The sequence below is a fragment of the Mangifera indica genome, chromosome 17, assembly GCF_011075055.1.
Source record: "Mangifera indica cultivar Alphonso chromosome 17, CATAS_Mindica_2.1, whole genome shotgun sequence".
NCBI lineage: Eukaryota > Viridiplantae > Streptophyta > Magnoliopsida > Sapindales > Anacardiaceae > Mangifera > Mangifera indica.
Genome location: NC_058153.1, coordinates 11864930 through 11880817, shown reverse-complemented (window position 1 = coordinate 11880817; position 15888 = coordinate 11864930). Strand labels below are relative to the sequence as shown.

The 15888-nt window shown below is 31.2% G+C and overlaps 4 non-coding genes across 4 annotated transcripts; all 4 read right to left on the bottom strand.

Moving 5' to 3' along the window:
- Positions 1-7986: 7986 nt before the first annotated feature.
- On the bottom strand, positions 7987-8103 carry LOC123201201. The gene has a single exon (XR_006498765.1). It is a non-coding gene; the product is annotated as a U5 spliceosomal RNA (small nuclear RNA).
- A 658-nt stretch (positions 8104-8761) lies between these two features.
- Positions 8762-8957, bottom strand: LOC123201190. Its single transcript, XR_006498755.1, has one exon. It is a non-coding gene; the product is annotated as a U2 spliceosomal RNA (small nuclear RNA).
- A 3621-nt stretch (positions 8958-12578) lies between these two features.
- Positions 12579-12696, bottom strand: LOC123201199. Its single transcript, XR_006498763.1, has one exon. It is a non-coding gene; the product is annotated as a U5 spliceosomal RNA (small nuclear RNA).
- Positions 12697-13338: 642 nt separating this feature from the next.
- On the bottom strand, positions 13339-13534 carry LOC123201218. Its single transcript, XR_006498779.1, has one exon. It is a non-coding gene; the product is annotated as a U2 spliceosomal RNA (small nuclear RNA).
- Positions 13535-15888: the final 2354 nt, after the last annotated feature.

Sequence of the window (15888 nt, the reverse complement as noted above, 5' to 3'; positions counted from 1 at the left end):
TTCATTTTAAACTAAGGTTTGCGAGGTTTAACTATAATTTTCTAAACCAGCTTAACAGTAAAAGATAGCAACTGTTCAAGAGAAATAACTAACATGCCACAGGATCTTGATGAATTCAATATCCTTCTGCCGCCAGTATAAGGGTAGGCATTCGACCACCGCAATCCGGCTGCATAAGTGGAATAGGGCACTTCTCCGAAGGCCAGTGCCCATCCATATATTCTAAATGACTCTAATGAATCCAAACAACAAATAAAAGAGATATATTTCACAAGATATAAATCCATCCATGGAAAGGTGGACTTCATTTCCCATTGATGCATTCTGTCCACGAAAAGAACCTCAGATACCAAGTCCAAGGCGAATCCGAAACTTCAACAATGAGATATATTTCACGAGATATCCAAGAACATTTATCGAATCGATATTCAGTACAGAAATGTAACACAACATATATAATACTGCATAAATCAAATATGATAGCAGCTCAACCCGGAGTTGCTTATTTTGCACTATATATTTGAGAAAGAGAGAACCCTCTTGTCAGGAGTTCTGTCAGTCAGTATATGCTAGAAGTATTTTTTTTCCAAAGAAATATGTCCAATCAAATTTGGAAAATATCGGTTTGGAATCGCTCATCATACAACCTCTCTGTTGGGAATCCAGAAATTTGGCTTTATAATCTGCTTCAAATTCTTCAAGTTGGATGTGGTACTGACAATATCCCGACTGGTGAATTTTAAGCATCCAGATAAATCCAAACAGTCGAGATTCAAACACCCTTCAAAAATTAAGCGAAGGCCTCTAGCTGATATCTTGGAGAACTGAAGTTCAAGGAGCTCAAGATTAGGCATAAATTTAGCAATGGCAGAAGCGTCCCATATAATTATGAATTGAGTTATGAATTCAATCAATATTATTGAATAAATATTATGCAATATATAACATTACAATATAATCATAATCCTATGAAATAGTAAAAATAATATATAACAAATCATAACTATATTAAATCCGAATGAATCAAATCAAAATCATATTGAATTTAATCAAGTTAGAATTAAATCAAATGAGATTAAAATATATCTTATTTAATACTCTCTCACAATTGCAACAACAGCTCTTAGAGCTACAATTGGAGATAGAAATTAAGAAGTCAAAGATGCCATAGTAATAGCAAGAGATGTCATCAATGCCAGAAAACCAGGAGTGTGGTTCCTAAAAACAAAGGTAGCAGTGGTAAAAGCCGTGAAGGGTGAAGAAAGAATCACCAGTACAAGAGAAATTAGTAATTTAAAACTTATCCATAATATTTTTCATAATCTAACTAAATAATAAAGACCCATTAGTAATTTAAAATAAGTGTTAAATAATTACGTTCAGTGCCTGGTTTGAGTCCGAAACATTGATTCAATCTTGGCCGCCAGTTAGTGCTCCAATTTGTCCCTTCAACTTGGTGGTCAATAAATTAGTGGTGACAATTGCAGGTCACTTTCTTCCTCATTGCCTACCTCCTCCCTTCTATCTCACTCTATAAGATCAACACAATCCGTTTCAATAAAATTCACTTTCACAAAATCATAATCCTTTTGCAAATTTCTGCAAGTAACTACACGGCCATATATCTTCCATAGCTTTAATTTGCACTCTCTGCTTATCTTTTAATAATTCTGAATCCACAACTGTATATATATCATGTCCAAGATCACTTCTATTCTTGCTTTCTTGCTTATTTCTCTTATCTTGGTCTTCTCTTTTTCTCTTCCAAGTTCAGCCCAGGTTCAGCCTGCTGCAACTTTGGTTCCGAGCACTGGAGTTCAAGTGCATGACGAGGGAAGGTTTCTGAGCTTTTTTCAGCCCCGGAAGTTGAAAATTTTTACGAAAGAGGAAAAGGGTTTAAGAGGTAGAGGATTTGGAACAGGAACCGCAACTCGTGCTCGCAGCAGAACTTCCTCAGGCTCAGCTTATATAACAAATCAAATATCTTCTTTTCATTTTGGCACTGTCTTTGCTTGCTCTATTTTTCTAAGTTTGTTAGGGATTTAAGATGAACTAAATCTTGTGCTCCACTCAAAGCTCAATTCGGATGAAGAAACTGATCCATTAAAACCTAAGTTTAGTGCATTAATTATGTTTGCAGAAGGTATAATGAGAAGTGTCTTGTTTGATATATAATGGGATAGTGGGGTGGATATATTATAAAAATAAATAATAGTGGATGTGGGCAGGGCTGAAAACATGACAAGTTGCGAGTTATCATGATTATTGGTGAGTATGAGCTTGAATAGTTTTAACTCAATTAAGCGATTTGAGTTGCACTACTTGGTATAGGAGTGGATATGAATTAAACCAAACCTAAACACTTATTGATTTGAGTTTAACTTGAATGAAAAATGATCCTATTTGAGTTTAACTTAAATTCGTCAAGTCAAAATTAAAAATGACTCGAGTTTAATTAAATAAAAAATAATTCGGTTTGAATTTGTAACTCATATTTATGGTTTGAATTCACGGTTCATTAACAAAACGATATCTTTTACCTAATAATGGACAAAATCTAAGACAAAACAACATTGTTTTATAAATGAAAAAGAAACTCAAACCATGTATCCAAGCCATGGATTTGAACCAAACTCAAGTCATGAATTTGAGCTATGAATTAACTCACCAAGTTGTTGTTTCAAATCATGAAGTTTGACTTAAACAAGATCCTTGGTACCTTCAAATTAACTAAAGATAATATTGTTGGAGGTTTTCAAAATATTTGAAATCCAAGAAATAATCTTGGAATTATTGCAATCTCATTGTTCAAGTCGAGTCTCAAACTTTTCTTGGGATTCATTATGCTTCTTTTTAGGCTTGCACATTTCATTGGTGACATATCTTCACATCATGCGACCTTTTAGAAAGTTACGCATGGATTGAGCCCAATAATTATAGTTGATGTCATCTAAGATGATATGAATAGGTTGAGATACATCAACTTGCACTTGGGACATGATGATAAATGAGAATTTACAAACTCAAAGTCTACCAAAAAAGAAGAAATATTCAAGCCAAAGTGGGTGGCTCTAATACAATGATAAAATATGAATGAATTGTATGGCCAAAGGACTATTTCCCACCTAAATTTAGATACGTTCTCAAAGTCTCACCCATGAGGTTTGAAAAGCTCAAATTCCCACCCATCCGTTTAAAATCTTAGTTAGAGTTAGGGGTAAAATCATCATTTAACCAAAAAAAAATTAAAAAACTAAAGTTTTATTACATTTACCTACTTCAATTTGAAAATCTCACAATTTTTCCTCATCCAAACTTTGAAAAATCAATATTTTTCTCTTAGGGTTTGCAAATAGTCATTAAAGACGACGAAGTTCGTTGTCTCTAGCCGCGTTGGCTCTCCCTCTCGGTTTATCCCTCACTACCGATCAAATCCCAACCACCAGTGAAATAGATTTCCTCTGACAAAGACTACTGTCAGAGGTCTCAAACGACTATGTCACCTTCATCTAAGGCCTTCAAAGGTCATCTTTGTGTGAGACGAAGACTCTCTGACAAAGAAAATTTTATCTTCACTAGAGAAAATCTATTTTGTCAATAGTTGAGATTTGATCGACAAGGAAAGATAAGGCGAGAGGGAAAGCCAACACAGCTAGAAACCACTGTCTCTAATGATAGTTTACAAACCCCAAGAAAGAATGTTGATTTTTCAAAGTTTGAATAGGAGAAAATTGTGAGATTTTCAAACTAAAGAGAGCAAATGTAATAAAACTTTAGTTTTAAAAATATTTTTTTATTAAATGATAGTTTTGTCCTTGACCCTAATTGAGATTTTAAATAGATAGGTGTGATTTTGAAAATGCATCTAAACTTGGATGGGAAATAGTCCTTTGGCCTAATTGTATTTCTTATATATGATTTCATGTACAAAGGACTAGTATTTATACTAGTATAAAATGAGGTACAAAAAGAAAAATACAAAAAATTAACTGCTTAATTGCTTGATTATTTGGATTGATTGATTGATTGATTGTGATTGATTGATTTCTTGATAGGTGATAAAATTGATTGGTTTATCTATTAGGTGATTAAGGAAAACTGAAAAAGTTCTTTGAATTATTGCTCAAAGACATGTACCAAAAGCAATGTTTTTAAAACTAGACTAGTGATTGAACCAATTATCCTACTAATTCATGGTTTGATCAAATGATGCAACTGTTACAAATAGCTTTATTAATTATTGATTGTATAAATTTATACATAAAGATATATACCAACAAAAATAACAATTCTCATACCCCAAATGATATTCTTCTTTTGTATGAAAAAAATAAAAGAGATATAAACTAAAAAAAAAAAAGTTGTTAGCCTAAATATAGACCTGTCAAAATTTGACACGACCTGTTAACTTGACACAATACGATACAAAAAAAAATCGAGCTAAGGTTATGAATTTTTTATATAAAAAGTAGTTCAGATCAAGTTCAACTGACCCTTAAAAAATTGGGTCAAGTTAGGTTGATAGGAAGCCAACTCAAATTGACCCAAACTAACTCAAAAATTTTAAATAAAATATTACAAAACAGTAAAAAATCTCTAATATCCTTTATCTTTTTCATTTGATAAAAAGAATTTCAATCTATAAAATCTATATCCCTAATTTGAATCAATAAAGAAATCGATATTGTATCATTAAAGATCAAATTCGCATCACTCAAAGATATTCATTTTAGTTTAATAACTCTTTTTAACAAAATTGTAAAAAAATTATTTGTAGTTTTTTTTTACTGGTGTAATGTCAGTACTCCTTATTTGAACTTATTATATTTGATGTATCATATATTTGTTAATAGTTTTAATATTTATGACATTCGCATTTATCATATAAATTGAAAATTATATTTAAATTTTTATCAAGTGGTTGCTAATCTCGCTGGGTATTAATTGCATTATTTTAAAGTTAAAATTATAAACTTATTTAGATTCTTGATTATGATATTCTTTTTTTTTATCCCTACTAGAGATGTGCATAATTTGGTTCAAATCATAAAACCAAATTGAACCATTTAAAAATTATTGTTTGGTTTATAAAATAGTTTGATTTTGATTGATAAATTTTTAAAAAATAATTTTTAGTTTGTGATATAATATGAGCGATCTTCAAATCAAACAAAACTATAAACTACATTTTTTTTATACATATATATAATTATATTTAATAAAAAATTTTAATAAACAATTAGGTGTACAACTTGTTTTTTTCATATTTATTTTGTCATTTTCTTTATGTGTATATTTTTATATATATTTCATATTTATTTATACGTTAATACTATGTTCTAGAAAACTATACTTCAATTAATTTGATAAAATAATATACATTTATAAATAAATGATTTTAATAAGTTCAAACTGTAATTTATACTGGAACAAACTGTATTTTTTTAATTTAGTTTGAAACTTAATATGGCTTGATTTAGTTTAAAATTTTCAAAATTGTTTTTTCAGTTTAGTTTGAAAAAACTCTTAAACCACACTAAATTGGACCGTGCACACCCTTAATTCTACAATTGATTATATAAAGAGATAATAAGAAAATTATTACTATTAACTTGAAATAGAGCAATTTTTTTGACAAAATGTCATTTCGTGTCAAAATGTTTTTTATCTATTTTAATTTAGTAAGGATGTCTTTTTGTGTATTATTTTGTAATAAATTGTGTTATTTTTTAACATTCGATGAAATGTATTGTTTTGATTTAAATCATATTATTACCTATTGTGTTTCGACATGACTTTACTTGTTATATAATTAGAGTTATTTTGGGTCAGGTCAATTCAACACAAATATATTTTGGTTCAGTTTAGGGTTAAAAAATTTTGATAGGATTCTATTTCAGATCAAATTAGAGTTTTAGGTCTTCAATCTAAAACTCGAATTGATACAATACGAATATAACCCGATAATATGAATTGTCAAGTCTACCTAAATATATGTATTCCTAACCTTTTAGACCTTGAAGAGTTGAGAACTTCCTTAAATTACAAATCCTATTTTCCATTAACTCTTTGATAAAGAATTTTGATAATATTGGAAGATTCAACTTCAACATCAATCTTGTCAGGGTAAAATACTGTGGTCATTATTGTTTTCACTAAAAAATTGAACAATAAACTGAAAAAATATTGAACTAGGGCATTAATTATGGTCAAACCTGTGTTTATCGATTTTGACCAATTCGTCAGTTTTGACTGAGTTTTTAACTAACCTAGTTTCTCATAAAATCTAGATCAAATCATGAGCCAGTTTCTTTTTGAATCGGTCAATGTAGTTTGGTTTTAAAAACAGTGACCAAAAGCTTCCAGTGTAATTATTGCTAACCCTGAGTTGAGGAATTGCTGCACAACACATTGGCTTGAGTTCAAACTCAAGGCAACTCAAATGATGAATAGTGACACCCAAAAAAAAGAGAAAAAGAATCCCTAAAGAAAAAGAATAATCGTTGGAGAAGAACTCTGGTGTGGCAATGTCAATAGACTCTCGAACTAGAGTCAAGTTATTGAGGTAGATCTTCACCTCAAGTTTAACTTGTTTAAGCTAAATATGAATTCAAGTCCGAGCCAACTTATCTTGATTCTACCCCTTGATATTAATTAAAGTATATCAAGAAAAATAAAGATGGATAAAAATGTGTGTGTGTAATATTCTTTTTCTGCTGCCCTTGCGTGTCTTAATCTTTTGTGATGAGGGCAGACTTGTAAATAAACTTGGTGGAGACAGAATTGTCATTTCCGAGTGAAATATATTTTGCTCTGACTATAGAAACTCTAGTTTATTTTGTAGAAAAGATTTCCTGAGAATTCTTTTGACTGTTCCACTTCCCTTTCTCTCATGTTTGCTAGGGTTTCTGTAACTCTGCTTTCTTCAATCTGATTGAGTTTCAGTGAGAATTATTTTTTTATTTTCTTATCTTTTCTTGTGACTTTGTTGTGAAGATCAAGTATTTTGCTGACAATAAGTTGTAACTTTTTTTTATTCTCATGAGTTAACAAAACTGATAAAGTATTAAAGCTTTTAAGACGAAGGTTTGGATTCTAACTCTCAAATGCTTTTATATATTCATTGGACTAAAATTCGTGTCATGATTCATGAACGGATCTAATGCTTAATTCTTTTTCCTAAATAAAAATAAAATGATAGGTTCAAATATATATTGATATTCATATAAGAAAAATACTAGCTTAGTACTTGCATTAAGATAAAGTATTATTGACTTCGTTCTTATATTCTCCTTCCTTGTTCTAGATAATAAATACTGGCTAGGTCTTTACATTTATTGTGAACCCTTCTATTAACAAATAGTTCTTATAGTTATTTGTGACTTCTTACTATCAACGATTTCAAACCAAGTTAAGAGGTTGATCAAGGTCTTTTCCGTTTCGACAGACAACCAGTACATAGTAGTTTAAGTTTTAGCAATTGTTAATTTCTGTAAAACTAATTTTGTCTATTTAATCATTAAATATAAAATTAAAATTCTTCTTTATGCTTAAATGAATTGCATGCTTCCCAATAATTGCGATATTTTGACTGGAATCACTCGGTAATTGACCGTGTTGACTTGGCGCAATTAGTCAAGTTTGGATCCTAGGACACTGCACAGGGGGGAGCCCTTTCAGAAATGCGAGGACAAATCCTGAAAGTCCAGGGCAGATCACAGTTAAGAGGGGAAGCCCTTTCAGAAATTCGAGGACAGAAATCCTGAAAGTCAAGGGCAGATCCCAGTTAAGAGGGAAAGTGGAAATAGTATTAATCCAACAATAGATGCGCGTCATTGCCTCAAGAGAAACGATTCTGTGATGTCATTTAGATCTTCTATTATATTTAACTCCAATATGTTCGATGATTAACACAAACAAAACCAGAAACAGATTAAAAGTATATTTCACAGAAGAAAATTTAGGAATTAAAATTGGTAAGGGAGCCATACTCAAGAGAGTAATGCCCTCCAAAAATAAAGGTATGCCGCTTAAAGCGGCGAGAACACGGTATTCTTTAGTAAAAGGCGAAAGAATAGTTCGCTTTGTTCTCACCACGCGGCTCCATGATTCAAGTTTTGTGTTACCTGCATTTTATATACTTAAGCTCAGGTTCAGGAATTTGTCCCCCAGTCGATGTGGCAGTACCTGAGGGAGAATTATGAAAGCTTGAAATCAAACCTCAATTTCCAGGATTTTCTTTTGTTCTTATAGTGAATTCCTCCGACAGAAATTCCACTTTTACACTCTTCTGTTCATACAAAAAAGACAATGGAGCAGCAGCTAGCTGGATTTGTCTTCTCAACGAATTCTTCCCCCAAATAAATATATAAGCATCTGTCACAAATACTTGCAACATATACACAATCCAGGCTGCAGAATAACACATCTCGATAAGGAAGGTAATAAACCAGCTAAATTCCACAATGTGAGTTGGCTATAATGCTCAAACCTCATAAATTTCAGCAAGACAATGTAGTTGCACATAGTACCTTTCTTCCTAACAGATGTAAATAGGAGATAACAACCTAAAATAATAACCCGAAACCCTAAATTCTTTGAGTTCTCTCTTTAGTGGGTAAATTGGGAGCCACAATCCAACCTTAACATTAACATATCGATATAGATATTTTTCCGTCTTCTAAATCGTTAAATTCAGACTAAAGAACTAGAATTGTTAGTCAAACCAGTTTATATATAAATAAGAATTAACTAGACTTGGAAGGGGCGCGCCAGGCCCTTGCTGTAGTGCAAAGCGTGAGCGACGCCTGAGGATTCCAGCAGCAAGCTGCTGTGACAAATCCTCCCCCCAAAAAAATTAATTTAATATCATGTGGGACAATGTCCCACGTATCAGATATTAAACTGATAAGAACAGATACTACACTTGATCTTAGCCAAAAGGCCGAGAAAGGTATGCTTTTCCATATATCTCACTTCTTCTTTTATATCTCTATTCCGCTTTGTCTCTTGTCTCTTCTCTTTCGATGTGGGAATAATTATTGCTTTTGCTGGCTCATGCCTCATGTTCAGTTTCATTGTTCGCCTGACAAACATAAACAAAAAGCCAATCATATGTTTGCAGAACTTTCGCAAGTGAGATCCTGAGAAAGAAGGCGAAATTAAAAGCAAATAAATTTTACTAGGATTAATCTCTTTGGTGTTTTCGGCATTCAAAGTATCTGAATAGTGTTGTTATTGGCAACCATTTCATTAATAAAATGCCGGACACTAAGTTATTTTAGGGTTAAGCCATGAAAAACCATTTTATCATTTATCTTATAAATAAGAATTCTAGTTAAATTTGTGTTATATAAATATATTATTCTCTTTAAATGATTCATTCATATATATATATATATATATATATATATATATATATATATGATTACATCTCGGTTGTGAAAATGTGGATATATTGATGGCCAATGGATAAAGCAAAGTTATTGTGAAAAGTTGGTTTCACTAAGCTTTAACGATGACCGATCTTGCCGTATGTCATGATTATTATGCAGCTAATCATGGGTATTCACCAATTTGTTTTTGTGTTCTTTTCAACAATTGGAAACGAAAATGGTGTTTGCATCAATGTGGTGCCGCAACTTTAACACCAAAGACTTTCACGAGCTTTACAACATCAGAGCTACAGTGGCTATTAGTGTGCAGTGAGAATGTGTTGGTGGTGAAGAAGAGATGAGAGAATGGGGGATTGTGTTGGTCAGATTGTATAGGTGATGATAGGTAAGAATGTCTTGGTGGTCAAGTTGAGATGAGGTAAAGGACAATGAAGAGAGAATAAACAAAAAAAAAAAAAAGAAAGAAAATGAAATGATAGAAAAATAAATACTTACAATTAAAATTTGTTCATGATATTTTCCTAATTTTAATAAATAATAAAGACTAATTAGTAATTTGGATTAATTCTTAAAGGTAGTTTCATAATTTCAACCAAAAAAGGCGCAAAATAGTCAATTTTGAAAAACCAAACTAAATTTATTAACTAAAATGGACAAAAGGCGGGAAATTAGACTTTTCAAACATAATGTGAAACATTGTTAGTTCATCAAAATTTGGATGGAAAATAGTTATTTGACCTGTTAGAGTAAAAAGTTTTACCATTGTTAAGACTTATTCAAATTAATTTTATAAAGAATATTCATTACGTACTATCGTACTATAATTTTATTTAGTTAAATATTATTTTAATATTTTATTTTATATATCATCAATTCAAAGCCAATCAACTCCTTGACGAGATCGATACCCAGTTCTAGTCTAAAACATTGCTGCCAATTAGTTCTCCAACTTGTGCCTTCAACCTGGTAGTCAATAAATTAGTGGTGACAGCTGCAGGTCTCTGAGTTTAGTTCAGCCCCGGAAGTTGAAAATTTTCAAGAAAAAGGGTTTAAAAGGTAGAGGATATCGAACAGGAAACTCAACTCGTTCTCGCGGCAGAAAATATAGAACGAATCAAGCATCTTCTTTTCATTTCGGCTCTGTCTTTGCTTGGTCTCTTTTTCTAGGTTTGTTTGTCCCTTAATCATGTTATTATTTGATTGTAAAAGTGATTTAAGAAGAATATAAATCTTGTACTCCACTCAAGGTTCAATCTTGATGAAGATATTGACCCATTAAGACTAGGGGTGGATATAATCCAAGCTGGCTTGACAAATATATGGATTGGCTTGAATGAATCAATTTTAAACTGGAGTTTCACCTTGATATTTATTATTTTGTTTATCTGATGATATTATTTATTCTTTTAGTAATATTGCATATCCTTTTAATGATATTGTTTATCTTATTTGTGATCCTTCGATGATATTGTCTATTAGTTCGAACAAACTCGAATTGAAAATAGCTTTGCTCTAAGCTTAAGTCGATTAGAGGCTTGTTTTAGATCAAATCCATCATTAATTAAAACCTAAATTTAATGCATTTGAAGAATGTATGATAAATGACTTGTTTGATAATGCGAAACTACAGTCATTATATTAGCACCAACTGATCTAGAGTTTAAGTAGAACAATATACATTATAAAAATAATAACAATTCAAATACAAATGGTTGAATACTAATAGATATATAGAGGTGGATTCTATTTAAATAGAGATGAGTTTGAGACCAGCTCAAACTTGAAGTGAATTCATAATTCAAAGCCTAAGCTCGAATTCATTCAAGTCAATGCACAACGTCACTAAAGGGTTGCTAGTGATCTGATTGCATTAATAGAAGCAAATACTAGCTGAGTACTTGCATTAAGTAACATTCGTTTGGTCCCTATAAACATAATTTATACCAACTCCAACATTACAGATTGTAAATATTAGCTCGGTTTTCACATTTAATTTGTGTCATTTTAATAAGATAGAAAATAGTCATTATATTTATCTGTGAACCCTTGCAAATTACAATCAATCTTTTTAAACCCGAACTCGATCAAGGGGCTAGTACTGGTTTTTCTCGATTTGATCAGTCCGATCGGTATACTTTAAATAAACATCAAAACAACACTCCGTCATACATAATTATGTGGTACATATTTCCTAATAGATGAACTTGGTTTGATTCTTAATGATTGTATAATTTTTCAAAATAATTTTGTATATTTAATCATAAAATTTGAAATTCCAATTATATATAATCGAAAATATAATTTGACTTGGTGTCACACATGATCATTAGACCTAGCAAACGAGTGGGTCGGGTTGGATGCGGGCTGGGTTGATACGGTTGCGGTAAAACGGATACAGGTTGTGTTATATAAGTGATGATTTTTAACCCATTCTCAGCCCAACGGATACGGATCAACCCACGAGGTACTCGTTCATATTAATTTCTCATAATTTCTCTTTTGTTTTTATTATTTTAATAAAGTTTTTCTTAATTTTCAGTCATTTTCTCTTTAAATACATAAATATTCTATAGAGAAATGAAAATTTACCTACAATTATAAAAATATTTGTTATAAATTTGAAAAATTTTAGCATTAAATATGAAATAAATATTTATAATAAAATATTTAATGCTCATATTTTCTAAATATGTTTTCAACACAATAAATTTTTTAACTTTAGTGCAGATTTGAGTTTATTTCAGAACAAAAGAAGAGAAAATATGTAAAATTTGTGTTGGGAGTTTGTAAGTTTGATGTTGAAGTGGAAAAAGAAAGTAAATAGGAAAAACAATGGGTGACCCACAAGTATCTGCGGGCATACCCAACCCGTCCGCAAAAATTTATTATCCATGAGCACAAGTCTAAAATAGGTATACCCCAGTGACCAGCCCATTTTGCCACCTCTAATGATCATGTTCATGCTAGGGTTGATGATTGAACTGAGTGAATTGACTCAAACCAGATTGGACACCAAGGACTCATTGAACTGGTTGGTTTGATGCATAAATATTGCTTACAGTGAGATGGCTAATGTCGGCTGTGGGAACATGATATATAGTCCAATAATTACAAACAAGACCAGAAACAGTTTAAAAATATATCTGACTGAAGAAAACTTAAGAACTAAATTTGATAAGGGAGACGTACTCAAGAGAGTAGGACCCTCCAAAAATAGAGGTATGCCGCACAAAGTGGCGAGCACACGGTATTCTTTAGTAAAAGGCGAAAGAATAGTTCGCTTTGTGCTCACCACGCGGCTTCATGATTCAAGTTGAAAGCTCACTGCATTTTATGTACTTAACTTCAGGTTCAGGGCTTTGTCTTCCAGCAATGTGGGACAAAGAGAATGCTTTGCTCAGTTGCAAACAAGTAATACATTATGATTCATTGTTGGTGTAGGTCTTTTAGAGCAATAATCTGCAAAGCTTTTCAGTTTTGCCTCATCACCTGCCAAACAAAAACAAAACTATTCATTTCAGACACAGAATCCCTGATAGAGAAGGCAAGCTTGAAATCAAACATCAAATACCGGGATTTTATTTTGTTCTCAGAGTGAATTCGTACACAAAAAATACCACTTTTAAGCTCTTCATCTGTGTATATGAGAAAGAAAGACAATGGAGCAGCAGCTGGCTGGATTTGTCTTCTCAACCATAATCTTCCTCCAAATAAATATTTGACCAAATGGGCCTGTCACAAATGCCTCCAGGCTGCTGAACAACACATCTAGAAAAGTAAGGTAAAAAACCAGCTTAATTCCATAATGTCCGCTGGCTATAAATGCTCAAACCTCCTAAATGTCGGCAAGTTGCACATATTACTCCTTCATCCAAGCAAATATAAAGAGAGTTAATCGTTAGCCAAATCAGTTCAAATTAAAGTAAGAATTAACTAGATTTGGAAGGAGTGCGCCAGGCCCTTGCTGTAGTGCAAAGCATGGGCGACGCTTGAGGATTCCAGCAGCAAGCTGCTGTGACGAATCCTCCCCCTGAAAAAATTAATTTAATATCATGTGGGACAATGTCCCACGTATCAGATATTAAACTGATAAGAACAGATACTACACTTGATCTTAGCCAAAAGGCCGAGAAAGGTATGCCTTTCAAAACTTCTCACTTCTTATTTTATAGCTCTATTCCGCTTTGCCTCTTCTCTTCGCTTTCGATGTGGGATGACTTGTTACTTTTTCTGGCTCATCCCTCTTGTTAAGTTTCATTGTTCGGCTGACAAGCATGACCAAAAAGACAATCATATGTTTGCAGGACTTTTGAGAGTGAATTCCTGAGAGAGAAGGACAAATTAAAAGCAAATAATATTTACCAGGATTAATCTCTTTGGCTTTTAAGTTAGAAAACAAGGAGGAAATGCCGTCAAGATTACACAAGTATACGGTGTTTTCCACATTGAGAGTCGCTGAAATCTGTCTCTCTCTCTCTCTCCCTGTGTGTATGTTTGTTTGTGTGTGTATATATATATATATATATATATATATATATATATATATATATATATATAATATATATATATATATATATATATATATATATATATATATATATTACTGCTTAAAATTTCATCAGGGGTTGGACCTGATCCAAGTTAACTCTGTTAGAATCTATCATTCATCTTAGAAAGAGCTAACCTTTAATTGGATTTCATCTCGATAGTTAAATTTGAATTATTACGTTCACCTCTTTAAAATTTTTTAATAATACGACACATCAACTCAAACTCGAATTAATTATTATAGATTCAATCCGAGTTCAAGCCAACCCTAGGTTTAATTTAACTCAAATCAAATCTGCTCTTTTTCATCTTATCTCCCTTTGGCTAATTTTGTAGAATTGTTTTAAATCATTAGATGTGGCCAAATTTACAATCAGCAATAATGGAATCCCTGTAGCCTTACCGGACCAATAATATACCCAACTCCTTGTCATGAGTTAAGATCATGATAATCAGATCAAAATTGCCACTCCCACTTAGTAGTAGAAGAATAACTTATTAGTTTCTTGGTGGCTTGATTTTTCTTCTATGCAACAAACATGCCTTATTCTGTATTTTATTTTATTTCATTCTTTGATATAAGATTATAAGTTATGGATCTAATCTAACATATAATCATTTTTTATCAGACAAAAAATAAAATATTACTTACATTACCTTATTTGTTTTATCAATAATAAAATATTATAATAATTTTCTGTTATCAGTACTGACGTGACAACTAATATAGGTGGTAATCTGATTACCACCGTTACCTTAGGTATTAAAATATTACCAATGTAATATTTATTTTTTTATAATTTTATTTTTATTTATTAATTTTTTTAGACAAAAATAACATTATTTTCAATTAATACAACAAGTAATATAAAAAATATTTTAAAATAATTATATCCAAGGGCATTTAAGTAAAATAATTTACTATTATTCTTTTATTATTTCGAACCAAATACAATAATTATTTATATCGATAAAATTTTATCAAATATAGTAATCATTTATACCTAGTAATATTCTAAGTAATCTATCTTCAAGGTAATTTTTTAATTTTGATAATAAAATATTTCTTAAACCAAACGTTTTCTTAGTGATATTGCACATCCCTTTAATGATACTGGTATCTCACTTGTGATCCTACAATGATATTGTCTATCCATTCGAACAAACTCAAATTAAGAATAACTTTGATCTAAGCTTAAGTTGATTAGAGGCTTGTTTTAGATCAAATCCATCCTTAATTAAAACCTAAATTTAATGCATTTGAAGAATGTATGATAAATGACTTGTTTAATAATGAGATATTGTCGTCGTTATATTAGCACCAATCGTTCTAGAGTTTAAGTAGAACAATATACATAATAAAAATAAAAATAATAACAATTTAAATACAAATGGTTGAATACTAATAGATATATAGAGGTGGATTTTATTTAAATAGAGATGAGTTTGAGACTAGCTCAAACTTAGAGTGAATTCATAATTCAAAGCTTGAACTTGAATTCATTCAAGTCAGTGCATAATGTCACTAAAGGGTTGCTAGCAGTGTGATTGCATTAATATAAACAAATCCTAGCTGGGAACTCGCATTAAGTAACATTCATTTGGTCCGTATAAACATAATTTATACCAACTCCAACATTACAGATAGTAAATATTAGCTCGGTTTTCACATTTAATTTGTGTCATTTTACTAAATAGCAAATAGTTATTATATTTATCTGTGAACCCTTGCAAATTACAATCAACTTTTTAGACCCAGACTCGATTGAGGGGCTAGTATGGGTTTTTCCCAATCTGATCAGTTCGACTGGTGTACTTTAATAAACGTCAAAACAACATTCAGTCATACATAATTATGTGGTACATATTTCCAAATAGATGAACTTGGTTTGATTCTGCACATTTGTATAATTTTTCAAAATAATTTTGTATATTTAATTATAAA